The sequence below is a fragment of the Choloepus didactylus genome, chromosome 27, assembly GCF_015220235.1.
Source record: "Choloepus didactylus isolate mChoDid1 chromosome 27, mChoDid1.pri, whole genome shotgun sequence".
NCBI classification, from domain to species: Eukaryota; Metazoa; Chordata; class Mammalia; order Pilosa; family Megalonychidae; genus Choloepus; species Choloepus didactylus.
In genome coordinates, this window is record NC_051333.1 from 18,941,519 (window position 1) to 18,954,066 (window position 12,548).

A 12,548-nucleotide genomic window follows, 5' to 3' on the forward strand; every position below is an offset into this window, starting at 1 on the left:
GAAGCAATGAAACCTCAGTGAGAAGGGAGGGACCAGTAGATGCTGCCATGTGCCTGGCCATGGGACACAGGAGCAGAGGACTGCTGGTAGCCGGTCTTCAGGGAGAAAGCATCACCTGTTGATGCCTTGATTTGGACATTTTCGTGGCCTGAGAATTGTAAGTTTGTAAGTTAATAAATCTCCATTGTAAATGCCAGCCCATTTCTGGTATATTGCATTTCGTCAGCTTTAGCAAAGCAAAACACTGAAGGACCTCTCACCTTTGATCTGCTTCTGATATCTCCCTGTCCTCATAATCTTGGTTTCAAGGGGGGCAACCTCTGTTCTTGGTGTCTCAAGGGTCGTCTGAGGGATAAGAGTCAGTGTTTTCTGCACATGCTCGGGTTATATATCCTGCAGTGAAACAAGCTCAGAAGAAAAGGTTATAGGAACGGAGGATGTCCCCCTACAAACCAATTTTTCCTGTCCATGGTTTCAAAACCCAGTGGGTGGGTAGAGGGTCATTGGGCTCAGGATGGGGACCCAGGAGTCATAGCCCTCAGATGCATTCTTCCAGGACCCAGGAGTCACACCTCAGTCTTTGACCCCTTAAACCTCAGCCCTGGACACCTTGTAACTGAAAGCTGAGGATCCCTTCAGTGATGTCACAGGCACCCCCCACAGAGCAGTTGAAGGGGATGCAGGTCCTTGATCAGGATCATCTGGCCAGGCTGTGAGGAAGGGGGTGAATAGTAGGGTGGTCCTGGAGGGGAAATACAGCTGGAAGTTCTGAGGTGAGAACCATCCAGGAAGTGTGTGGGGATCAGAGGCCAAGTGGGAGGACTGAAGTGAGACTCTAACAAGGACCCAAGAGGGGTGCCCACGGGGAAGTTTACTGGAGCCCTATAAAAGCTCAAAAGGAGCTCAGTGCAGCTGCAGCTGAGAGACACATTATGAAGACGGCTGTTGAAAGCTGACACTGACATTTTGGAGAATGCCTTTTGAAACGCAACCTGGGAGCAAGCAGATGCCAGCCACATGCCTTCCCAGCTAACAGAAGTTTTCCTGACACCATTGGCCTTCCTTTGGTGAAGGCATACTTGTTTTGATGCCTTGATTTGGACATTTCCATGGCCTTCAGACTGTAAATTTGTAACCAAATAAGCCCCCTTTATAAAAGCCAATTCATTTCTGGTATTTTGCATTACAGCAGCGTTAGCAAACCGGAATAGGGTTCATCAAGCTATAGCAAAGGGCAAGCCAAATAGATTCCCTTAGGGGCATTTGAGCCCAGAGACAGAAGTGGGTCAGGGAGGGAGAGGAGGACACTGACAAAAAGAGAAAGTTGAGGTAGGATTAACAGCCAAGAGGAGCATAGAGGAGACATGTAGACATAGAGACTCAGAGTATATGGGAATTTGTTAACTAAATGAATGAATGGATGGAATCTTTGCTTTGGTCCATGCCTTGCCCCCTGCCTGAACAAGCAGGGTTGGGGTGTGTGTGTGTGTGTTTGTGTGTGTGTGTGTGTGTGTGTGTGTGTGTTGAGGGAATGGTATCTGTGTTATTTAGGACACCAGCTATGGAGCATACTGCTGGGTCCAGATGCCAGCTAAGCCATTTTCTAGGTGTGTGACACTGGGCAAATTCCTTAACCATCTATGCCTCAGTTTCCCTCATCAATAAAATGTACCCACTGTTGGGAGAATTAATTGAGATAGTACAGAGCTCAGCACAGAGCAAGTACTCAATAAAATAAACTATTATTTTCATATTACTATTGGAACTATTTTTACATTATCGTTGGAGTGATGCTACAGCAAAGGGGATCAGAGTAAGGATTCTGGAGCCAGGTGGAAAGATAGCTCTGCCTCTTACTGGCTACAGAATCTGACAAATTACTTAGCTTCTCTCAACTGTAGAAGGCAGATAACAATTTTATTTCTCCTACAGAGCAATTTGAAGATGGAGTGAGGAAACGTAAATTGCATAAAACAGAAGTTCTCAGACCTAGCCTTGCATCAGAGTCTCCTGGAAAGCTTGTTGAAACATAGATTGCCGAGTCCCACTCCAAAATTTCTGATTCAGTAAATCTTGGTGTTCTGCCCTACAGGGGTTGGTTTGGTAGGGAGACGAAAGGATGAAGTGAGATATAAACTTTATTATGGGAACTTACTTGCAGGAGTAGTAAGGTCAGTCAAGCTGCTCTGACCGAGGCTAGTTCAGAGCTCAGTGTGAAAATATTCAGTAATTGGGTAGGAATTAGGAAGGCCAGTTATAGAGGCCTGAAACAAAGACATTCCAAAGAGTATGAGGACATAGATACGAAGGGGAAGGGGTTTGTGACAAAGGGAAAGATTAACTATCCTTAGGGTGTCAGATAACACCTCAAGGGCTCCAGGAGAAGAGCGAGGTGCTGGCTGACATCCTATGCAGAGGGGAGCCTGGTGCCTAGCTAACATTCACCATCTGCACACCGCTCTCTCCTTAGGGATGCTAGCTTGAACATTAGTTGACCTAGGTCACCCACGCTGCTGTGTGCTTTTGGATTTTACAGTGTTCAGGGAGAGGCCTGGGCCTTGGGCTCCCACACTGGGGCAGGACAGGAGTCTGCATCTTTAACCCATCCAGTGATGCTGACCCTGCTCTCCTTGGGACATCATTGAAAACTAACAGTTTAAAACAGTACCTCATATAGAGCCAACCCTGTGTAAATGTTAGTTGAAAGAATCAAATCTGTCTCCTCCAGGAGAATTGTGCAGGGATGCTGTCCTCTTTGATGCTGTATCTCAGCCTCCACCTGGCACAAGTAGGTCCTTAACCAACAGCTGCGGGATGACTGAAGACCAAGACCCGGGTCTCCAGCCCCTGACACCACTCTGCGACCGCTCTGGGTGCCCTCAGATGGGAGACTCAGTCAGAGGTCAGAGGTTGGCCGCCCTCCACGGCTGCCTGCTGACACCAGCCTTCTGACAAGCGTCCAGGGGGGCCTGGGTGAAGGGCTCGGGCAGCAGGCGTGCGCGGCAGGGCACCAGCGGGCGGCGGGGCTCACGCAGGAGGCCGCGGGCGCCATGCCGTGCTGTGTTGGCGCCCTTGCTCTTGGTGAACACCCTGACCACCGCGGGGTCTGAGCCTCGGTGGCTGCAGGTCATTCAGTTGTTATTGAAGTTGTCCTGGAGAGAGGCCTCAGCAGGCCTCTGGCAACGCCACCCTCAGGTGGCAGCTGCACGCGAAGAGCAGCCGCAGGCCCCTGCGCACCGCAAGCACCACGGCCGCGCCCGCACGAGGTTGCACACCCGGCCCTGCGTCCGCAAGGGGCAGGCGTCGCCGCACGCTGTGCACCCGGGCACGCGGTGCAGGGAGAGGGGAGCCCAGCGTGAGGGCGGCGTCAGGTCCCGGCAGCAGTGGGGGGCGCTGCGGGGAGTGTGTGCAAAGGGCAAGAAAGGCAGTGAGCGGGGACAGAATGGAGAGGGAGGTCTGGGGGCAGGGGAGACCGGGGTGAGGCGGGAAGGGGGAGGGCGGTCCGGCCAGTGCTGGGGCTGGAGCATTGTGGAGTAGGAAGAAGACGAGGACAAGAAGTGGGGGAAGGTGTGTGGAGACCAGAGGAAGGGAAGGAATGGGCGGGAGAGGGACAGTTGGCGGTGGTGGGGAGGGCATGGCAGGGTGGGAGCAGGGAGAGCGGAGAGGTCATTCAGGGTACCGGGATAGTCGGGAGGGCGTCCGTGAACCCGGGGGATGGGGAGACTGTGGGGCCAGAGAGGAGGTCCGAGGGGATGTTGGGGACCGGAGCGGGGAGATGAGGAAGGGCGAGTGGGAGGGGGCACGTAGGGAAGGGGTGAGGGAGAGCAGGGTCCAAGGGGGCAGGTGAGGAGGGGCAGAGGGAGGCTGGTGCAGGGGAAGGGGTGGCGCTTGGTGACACAGGCGGAGGAGAAAAAGCCCCGGAGAGACGCCGAGGACTTGGGCGGTATGGAGCCGGGACGTGCAGACCCAGCCGTTGGGAAAGAGACTGAAAGGTGAGGGGCAGGGAAGGAGAAAGACCAAGAGGCGGACATGGGAGAAAGGAGGAGGTGGAGGATAGTGGAAATGAGGGTACTGCGGAGGAGGGAGCCAGAGAGCTATACACAGAGATTCTGCCCGCGGGGACAAAGTAGCGGCATGTCCCCTGTCATCGCGCTCCAAGCCGAAGCGACGGCCCTGAGCGCGGAGCAGCGCGCGGCGGAGTCTGGGCATCTCTGAGCCTTTCTCCAGCAACACCTCGAAGGGCCACACACCTCGCAGGTGACCGTGGCCGGTGCCGGCCATTGGATAGGTGCAGGATCTCCAGAAGGGCGTAGGTGGTGCCGTCGAAGGTGCGGGAGTGTGGCCCGCCCGAGGCGTGGCAGAAGCGTGGGAGGCCCGGGGAGGTGAGGCGGTGACTGCAGATCACACCGCCGCCCGGGAGGCCGCCGCCGCAGCAGGCAGCCGCGGGGTGCAGGGGCGGCAGCGGACCCCGGCATAGCGGCCGGCGCGCAGGCAGCCACACCCGGCCGCGGGCACCCAGGCGGCGCCGCTCAGCACCGAGTCCTGCGCGGCACATGCAGCCCGCGCCGCAGCGTCCGCCCCCCTCGCAGCCCCACAGCGGCTCCAACCCAGCGCAGGCGGCCGGGCGGCCCCGGGCACCCAGCGTATAGTGCGAGTGTGCGGGGGCACAGCGGCCCGGCGGGAAGGAGTGGGAAGGAGGGTTACTCAGCGGCAAGCGGCTGCTGGAGCCTCGTCCCCCCCATCCCCCCCATCCCCCCATCTCCAAGGCTAGGATCCGGCATCTGGGGCCCTGTGGAGGTGAGGACTGGCGGGTTGGACTTGAACTGAATGAAGTTGGAACTGTCCAATAGGTAAAGACCAGGGGCTGACCATGGATGTGAGGCACGGCTGGGTCTGTGGGATGTGTGGGGGCTAGCTGCCTGGATGGCCAACAGGTTCTGAGTCCCTGAAGCATGAGGGCTGAAGGGCTGGGCCCTAATCAGGGCTAGGGTTCGGGAAGGGTAAGAGCTGGGGGAGACTGAGTCCGGGTAGGGCTGACACTGTAGGCTGGGCAAAGGTTGAGGGTCTGGACAAACACAGTCCTTGGGAAGTGCAAGGTGTGAAGGACTAAATTGTGGGTGTGGGGTAGGGTTGGCACCCTGTGATGGGTAACAGATAAGGAGCCAAACCACAGTCAGGAATGGAGCCAGGTTCCCTGCATGGGCAGAGGCTGGAGGACGGACTGAGGTCCTGGGCACTTACTACACAGGTTAGGACTCCACCCGGAAAACGTGGCCACCCAGCAACTGGCAGTTTTCACAGTAGAGGCTGAACATGGGGCAGGATCCTGTACCTAGGGACATGTTGTTCTAGTTTGCTAATGCTGCCGGAATGCAAAACACCAGAGATGGATTAGCTTTTATAAAGGGGGTTTATTTGTTTACACAGTTACAATTTTAAGACCATAAAGTGTCCAAGGTAACACATCAGCAATTGGGTGCCTTCAGTGGAGGATGGCCAATGGTGTCCGGGAAACCTCTGTTAGCTGCGAAGGCATGTGGCTGGCGTCTGCTCCAAAGTTCTGGTTTCAGAATGGCTTTCTCCCAGGACGTTCCTTTCTAGGCTTCAGCTCCTCAAAAATGTCACTCTTAGTTGCTCTTGGGGCTTTTGTCCTCTCTTAGCTTCTCTGGAGCAAAAGTCTGCTTTCAAAGGCTATCTCCAAAAGGTCTCTGTAAGCTGAAACTCCTCTCTCAGTTCCAGTGAGTTCTTCAAAGTGTCCCTCTTGGCTGTAGCTCCTCTTCAAAATGTCACTCTCAGCTGCACTGAGTTTCTTCTGTTTGTCAGCCCATTTATATGGCTCCACTGATCAAGGCCCACCCTGAATGGGTGGGGCCACACCTCCATGGAAATTATCTCATCAGAGTTATCACCCACATGGGTGGGGCACATTCCATGGAAACACTCAAGGAATTACAATCTAATTAACACTGAGAGGTCTGCCCACACTAGATTACATCAAAGATAATGGCGCTTGAGGGACATAATACATTCAAACCAGCACACACGTCCACCACACAAATCTTGGAAATAGGGGCCTGGTGCCAGCCGTTCATGGCACCATTGTAAGGGCCCCACGGGGTCCAGGAGGATGTCACAGATGTGGGTGAAGAGGGCTGGGGTGCTTGTGGTGGGCAGGGTGGCACAAGATGGTGGCAGTGGCAGCATCTTGCCAGCAACATCTGGGCACCCAGCTAAGGGACCCTTCAAGCTGCTATGGCCAACAGTCTGGGCCAGCACATCCGCACGCAGCTTGGTGCTCACCACAGCCCTGGAAACCTGGAGGTCACCCGTGGGTTCCCACATGTAGTCAGTGCACAGTCCCACCACATGACCATGCACCGCATGGTGCAGAGCCAGCACCATGCAGATCTCAGGGGCATAGCTCATATGCAGCCCAAAGTGGCCATGACTACCGTGTCCCAGCCATGGCAGGAGATGAGTGTACTGCTACCTGGAGCCTGGATTGGCAGGTTCTGCCTGTCACAACTTACCTGTGGGAAGAGAGCCTGGGGCTCTGGAGACCTGATGTAAGAGCAGAGACTCCAGGTAAGAGCAGAGGCTCCAAGGGGCCCTCTTGAGAGGCCAGGGGTCTGTCCACAACACCCATAAATGCTTAGGCTGCTGTCCGTAGACACCTTTTCCAACAAGTACTTGGAAAGTGAGAATTATGGATTCTGGGGTTGGGGCCATAGTATTACTGGATAGGATCTAGAAGGTTGAAAATGAGGGCCTCTGGAATTGATACATTATATGTACAAAGCACTTAGACTAGTGTGTGGTACACAGGAGATGCTCAATAAATATTTGGTGAATGAAGAAATGGGATTCTAGGATCCCAGCATCAGTAGTGAAATCTCTGGCACACAGGGGCTCACAATGCACGTTCTAGGATCCTTGAGTCAGGGTTAGGAGTTCTAGTCCCAGGATATGTATCAAGGATTTAGATAGAACCAAATGAAACTGCCACATTTGTAGGACAACATCAAATACTGGCAATATCATACTGTCTAAGCTTAGTAACTACATGTGCCAGCCCAGTGAAGTGTGAAGCACCCAAACCTTGGAGCCTAGTTGCCTGGGTTCACATCTTCACTCCTAATTTTAAATGTTTCACCTTGGCAATTTAACTTCTCTATAAAATGTGGGAAATAATAGTATCCACCAGAAAGAGCTGTTTAGAGATTAAGAACTGTGTCTAGCACATCATTATGTTAAAACTCCTCATTTAAAAATGTTGTTAACTAATTCATTAGCAAATTTAAAGTATTGCCAAGGCACACCACCAATTTTTGATTCACAGACATAAAAACACTATCTGGATGCTGTCCGTGGTCTTGAACTTCTGTGGTCAGTAGCTTCACTCATTCCCACAGCCCCAGGGGCTCTTCTCCCAGTGCTCCTAGTTTTTCTTTGTTTGTCTTTTCTACCTTGATGGGAAAACTTGCCACGCAGAAGAGGTGTCCAAGTCACTGAGGGTTCTGAGTAATGTTTTGCAAATGAGGGAGTTGAGGTCATGTTTTTGTTTTATTTTTAACCATTTGCAGAGACTGCCTAACTCAGTGGTTAAGTGCACAGATTCTAGAGCTAAACTTCCAGGGCTCAAATCCCCAGCTCTGCAGTTTATCAGCTGTGTAACTTTGAGCAAGTGGCTTCACCTCTCTGGGCTAAGTTTTCTCATCTGGAAAGTGTGAATGTCAACTGCAGCTATCTTAAAGGGGCTCTTGTGCATAAATGTGTTACTATATAGGCACCTAGGTAGTGCCTCACACAGGACCTTTCCAGTTGCCTTGTGATTTCCTTTCCTTCTCCACAGAAGTTGTGGGGTAGAGGGTTCCAGACTTAGGGTTCAGTCTTGAGGGGTTAAGTCTCCAGATCTGATTTGGGGAGTAGGTTTGGGAGTCTTTGAGGTTAGGATGCTGGGTCAGAGATCATGGGGCAGGATGAAAGAGGGCAAGAGCCCTCAATTTGGGGTCCAATACCATAGGGCTAAAAATTACAGTGAAGTTTGAGGGATCTTGGGACCAGGTTTGGGACCCTTGAGGTGAGAACTCTGGGTCAGAGGTCATAAGGGGCATCTCTGCGTATATGTGTAGGTGGGGCTAAGCAAGTCTTTTCACCAGGACCTGCCCGAGCCCCTTGGGTAGCCTCAGGTGGCATCTGGGCGCATGCACTTCGAGGCTGCTCGGGACGCCGGTGGGGCCAGAGCCCAGGAGTCCACAGAAGTCGGCAAGCGTGCTTGGTGCTGGTCCTCTGAGGTCGTTCAGAGGGTATTTGCAAGGAGCTGGAAGGCGGAAGCGGCGCTCCTGATAGGTGACGTACGGCTGCCACCTGCAGCCGAGCACATGGCCACGCCGGCTGGCACGCATGCGCGTAGGCCACACGCTCGCTGAGCCTGCAACTCCCGGCTGAGCAAAGCCCCCTCCCCCCGGAGCCCGCGCCCTCCCACGCAGCCTCGCTGGGTGCCTGCAGGTGGCCTCGGTGTGTGCAGCCGCAGCCACCAGGCTGCTACCAAGAAGGTGGCGTTGCCATGTCGGTCCCGCCACGCGCCTAGGCTGTCGTAGACTAGGCGCAGTGCGGGCGGCGGGCTCTTGCCCCAGACCTGCCTCAGCCCACAGATCCGAGCTGCCCAAGCGTAACCGCAGCCGCCAGTCGCCCAGTTTGGGCAACCGAGAGCCAGGGTCACCAGGGAGGCTGCGTTCCTGAGCGGTTGAGGAGGTGTGGGGGATGGAAGCTGAGGGGACTGGATATTGGGGAACTGCTGGACTGAGAGCTTTAAGGATCCAGGAGGTTCCACCCTCATCCACTAACCAGGAGTCTTGTTTCCAATACCCAGATGCATCCTCATGCAATCCTTGGAAGTTCTCCTCCCAGGAATCCAGATAAATAATTCCACTAAGGAGCCAGGAGTGCCTCCCTTCTCCAGTTAGTAGGAGAGTCTTCAGCCAGGACCCAAGGGCTTTCCCTGAATTACCAAGAGCCTCCCCCCATCCTTCCTGATCCCTTCCCTTAATCCATGATTTTCTTCTTTTTATCCCCACCCACCCAGGAGGTTCCCATTCCACCTTTTACTCCCCTTCACTGCCCCCCTCCATGGTCCAACTCCCATCTTCCTGCCAGGACTACTGCAGCAGCCTCTGCACTGGTCTCTCAGTGCTTCTTCCAAAACCTCCATGTCTTTTCCCCACACACAGCCCCGGGGATCTTATTAACACCTAAGTGATAGCTCATCCTTCCTCTGCTCAAAATGCTCCCTTTGCCCCCACCTCACACAGAATGAAAGGTGAAGTTGTTTCAAAAGCCCACATGGTCCTACGAAATCTGACCCTCATCATCTCTCCTTCTACTCTGTACCCCAATCCCTCTGCTTCATCCACACTGGGCTTCTGGCTGTTCCTTCCTGTCTCAGGGCCTTTGTATTTGCTATTCCCTCTGCCTAGATGCTCTTTCCCCAGATAGCCACATGGATCTCTGCTCACCTTCTTTAAGACTTGGCTTGAGTTTCATCTTGTCAGGGATAGCCTCCTCCTAAATGATCACACTTACTCTGCTCCTTATCACCTTTCAACACACTACATCATTAACTTACGTATTATATTTGTTGCTTATTTCCCTCCACTAGAACATAAGCACCACGAGGGCAAGGATTTTTGTCTGTCTTAGTTATCAGTGTGTCCTCAGGGCCTTGAACGAGGTCTGGTACGTTATAATAAAGCATTTTTTAATTGGGGAAGGAACTCGGGATACCTGAATATCCAGGAGAAGTTTGGGCCTAACAGAGGCTGGGTCTCCAGGCTGAGAAATTCAGGAGTGTCAGGCCCCTGGGAGATGAGGGTCCATATCAGTGAGAGAGACTCAAAAGGAAATCTGGGGCCGTGAGAATTTGAAGGTGCTGGATACCCGGAGTGAAGGCTGCTGAATGCTGGGGAGCCTTAGGAGCACTTGGGAAACTCCCAACTTCTATGGGGCATGGCGAGCTCCCAGAAGATTTGGTGGTGGTGGTGATGGGGTATAGATCATCACATTCTCATGCATCAGGTCCGAGATCACGTGCTTTCTGAGCTTTCCATATATTAGCTCATTTAATCTTCATTACAGCACTATGAATGTTTTCTCATCATCCTGATTTTACAGGTGACAAAACTGAAGTCCAGACAGGTTACATAACTTGCCCAAGATCATATTGAAAACAAGCTGGCTAAGCACCAGAGTCCATTGTCTTTCTATAGTGGTGCTGAGGGGTGGCTTAGTACCCCCATAACCTCCATTGATCCCCCCCCTCCAGCTGCCCTGATTAAATATACTTTATATATTTTATATTAAACAAAAGCCCTACAACCTTCCAACTAGAGCCTTCCCTGAGAAGAAATTTGGGACATGCCAGTATCTGCAAGTGGTGCTAGGATATGTCAAAACTCAGATGATTGGGAAGGTCCAGATGCCAGTACTGGAGGACAATGGACATAGCAAACACTCCTCAAATCACACTCACTTTGGGGATTGAATCATGCCCTCCATAAAATGCATCTTCAGGTCCCAATCCCTGGTCCTGTGTGTGTGAACTCATTTGTAAATAGGACCTTTGAAGATGTTCTTAGTTAAGGTGTGCCAAAAGGGAATGAGGGCAGGCCTTAATCCAACATGGCTCAAGTATTTATAAGCAAAGGAAATTGGACATGAAGGAAGAGGCCACAGGGAGCAGCTAGACACTGGATTCCAGTCACCAGAACCCAGAAAAGGCAGGAGAAGCCACCACCTTATGCACTGCCATGGGATAGAAAAGCCAAGAAACCCTAAAGGTTTCTGGCCAGCCCCAGAAGGTCACAATCTTTGGGGAGAAAGCATCATCTTGCTGTCACTTCATTTTTTGTTGTTGTTTGTTTTTTCTTTACTTTTCCTAGCCTTGAGGCTAGGTTTTGAAACTGTGAGCCAATAAATTCCTGTTTTAGCAGCCAAGAATCTAAAACAGTGTTTACCATGTGCCAGGCTCTGTTCCAGGTGCTTTACATATATTAACTCATCCATATCACATAGGAACCTGATGGGGTAGGTGCTAGGGTCCCCCGATCCCTTATCTGCAGTCCCCGAAGGCAAAAATGGTCTGAAGACTGAAAGATGTTTGTGTGTTTGATGCTAAAACTCAGCTGGCAGCAAAACCTGAGCTGAACTCATGTGTGGCTTCTTTATTGTCTTAATTTATCTTAATTGATTCTACTTAGTGTGACTATTCATGCATTTCACAGCAGAGATATTAATGTTTGTGATTATGTAACACCACTGAGAGTGTTATATACTGTGCAGTGTTTGCCTGGTATGACCCTTCCAAAATTTGAAATGCACCTGACCCCAAGTGTTTTGAATAAGGGCCCATGGACCTGCATAATTGCTTCCATTTTAGAGATTCCAAAAATGAAGCATAGAGAAGGATGGGATTTCCCAGAGTTCTCGACATTGTGCGTTTTACCTGGATAAAGTCAAATTTGTGCTTGATGGCAGTGACAGTGACATCAAAGATGCACGGTGTGAAAAAGTGTGTGGGCTGCCTCTCTCCAGAGCAAAGCAATCCTCAATTGGAAGGCAGGGAGGCTGCTGCGTAGGGCTTGGGTCAATGGCTCAGCAAGTGAGTGCAGCCCCTAGGCATAGGGAACAAGTAGCCACCAAAAGTGTAGACATATGGTAGCCCAGAGGACCAACATTTACCCCCTCTGATAGCTCCCAGCCCCTTGCTAGAGACAGCCACTGTCTCTGGTTTGGCCACAGACACCATTTTGGACCTAAACACAGTTTCAAGTTCTGGTTTCACCAGAGCTATAGCCTTGAACTTGGTTCAACCACTTCCACCACCTTGAGGCCTGGCTTGACCAGTGAGACAGTTTCAGACTCAGACGCAGACACTGTCTTGGATTTGGATCCTGGTTCAGCCATGAGTTTGGACAAGGGTACAGGTACAGGGTATGTGTTCTGATTCAGCCACAGCCGTGGTTACAGGAGCTGATTCTTTTATAGTCACAGGTACAGGTTCATTCACAGCCACTTGCGCAAACCCCAGATCAGTTATGGCCACAGGTTCAGCCACGGTCACAGCTGCAAGTCCTGTTCAGCTGCATTTATACCCTTGGATCCCAGTTCAGCCACTGCCATAGCCTTAGAGCTAGAGATGGACACTATTTTGGAGTCCTTCAGAGATAAATGGTCTTGGAGCTGGACATGATCTTAGAATCAGACATGGTCTGGGAACTGGGCACACACTTGTGCTTGTGCTTCACATGTTGATGTGTGATCCGCCCACAGCATGCATAGCTCTTACAGGATACTGGGAACTGGAATAGCATCAACAGGGAAGAATCTGGGAGGGGATGGGATTCTATGAGAAGGTTCAGTTCCTCCTCAGTCAGACTATTGGGAGATGAGATGAAGAGAAGATGCAACCAACAGGATCCTATCATTTGGCTTCATTCCTGACCTGCCTTCACACCTGATGCCTCTAGGGTCTTCTGCATTGGAGACTCAGC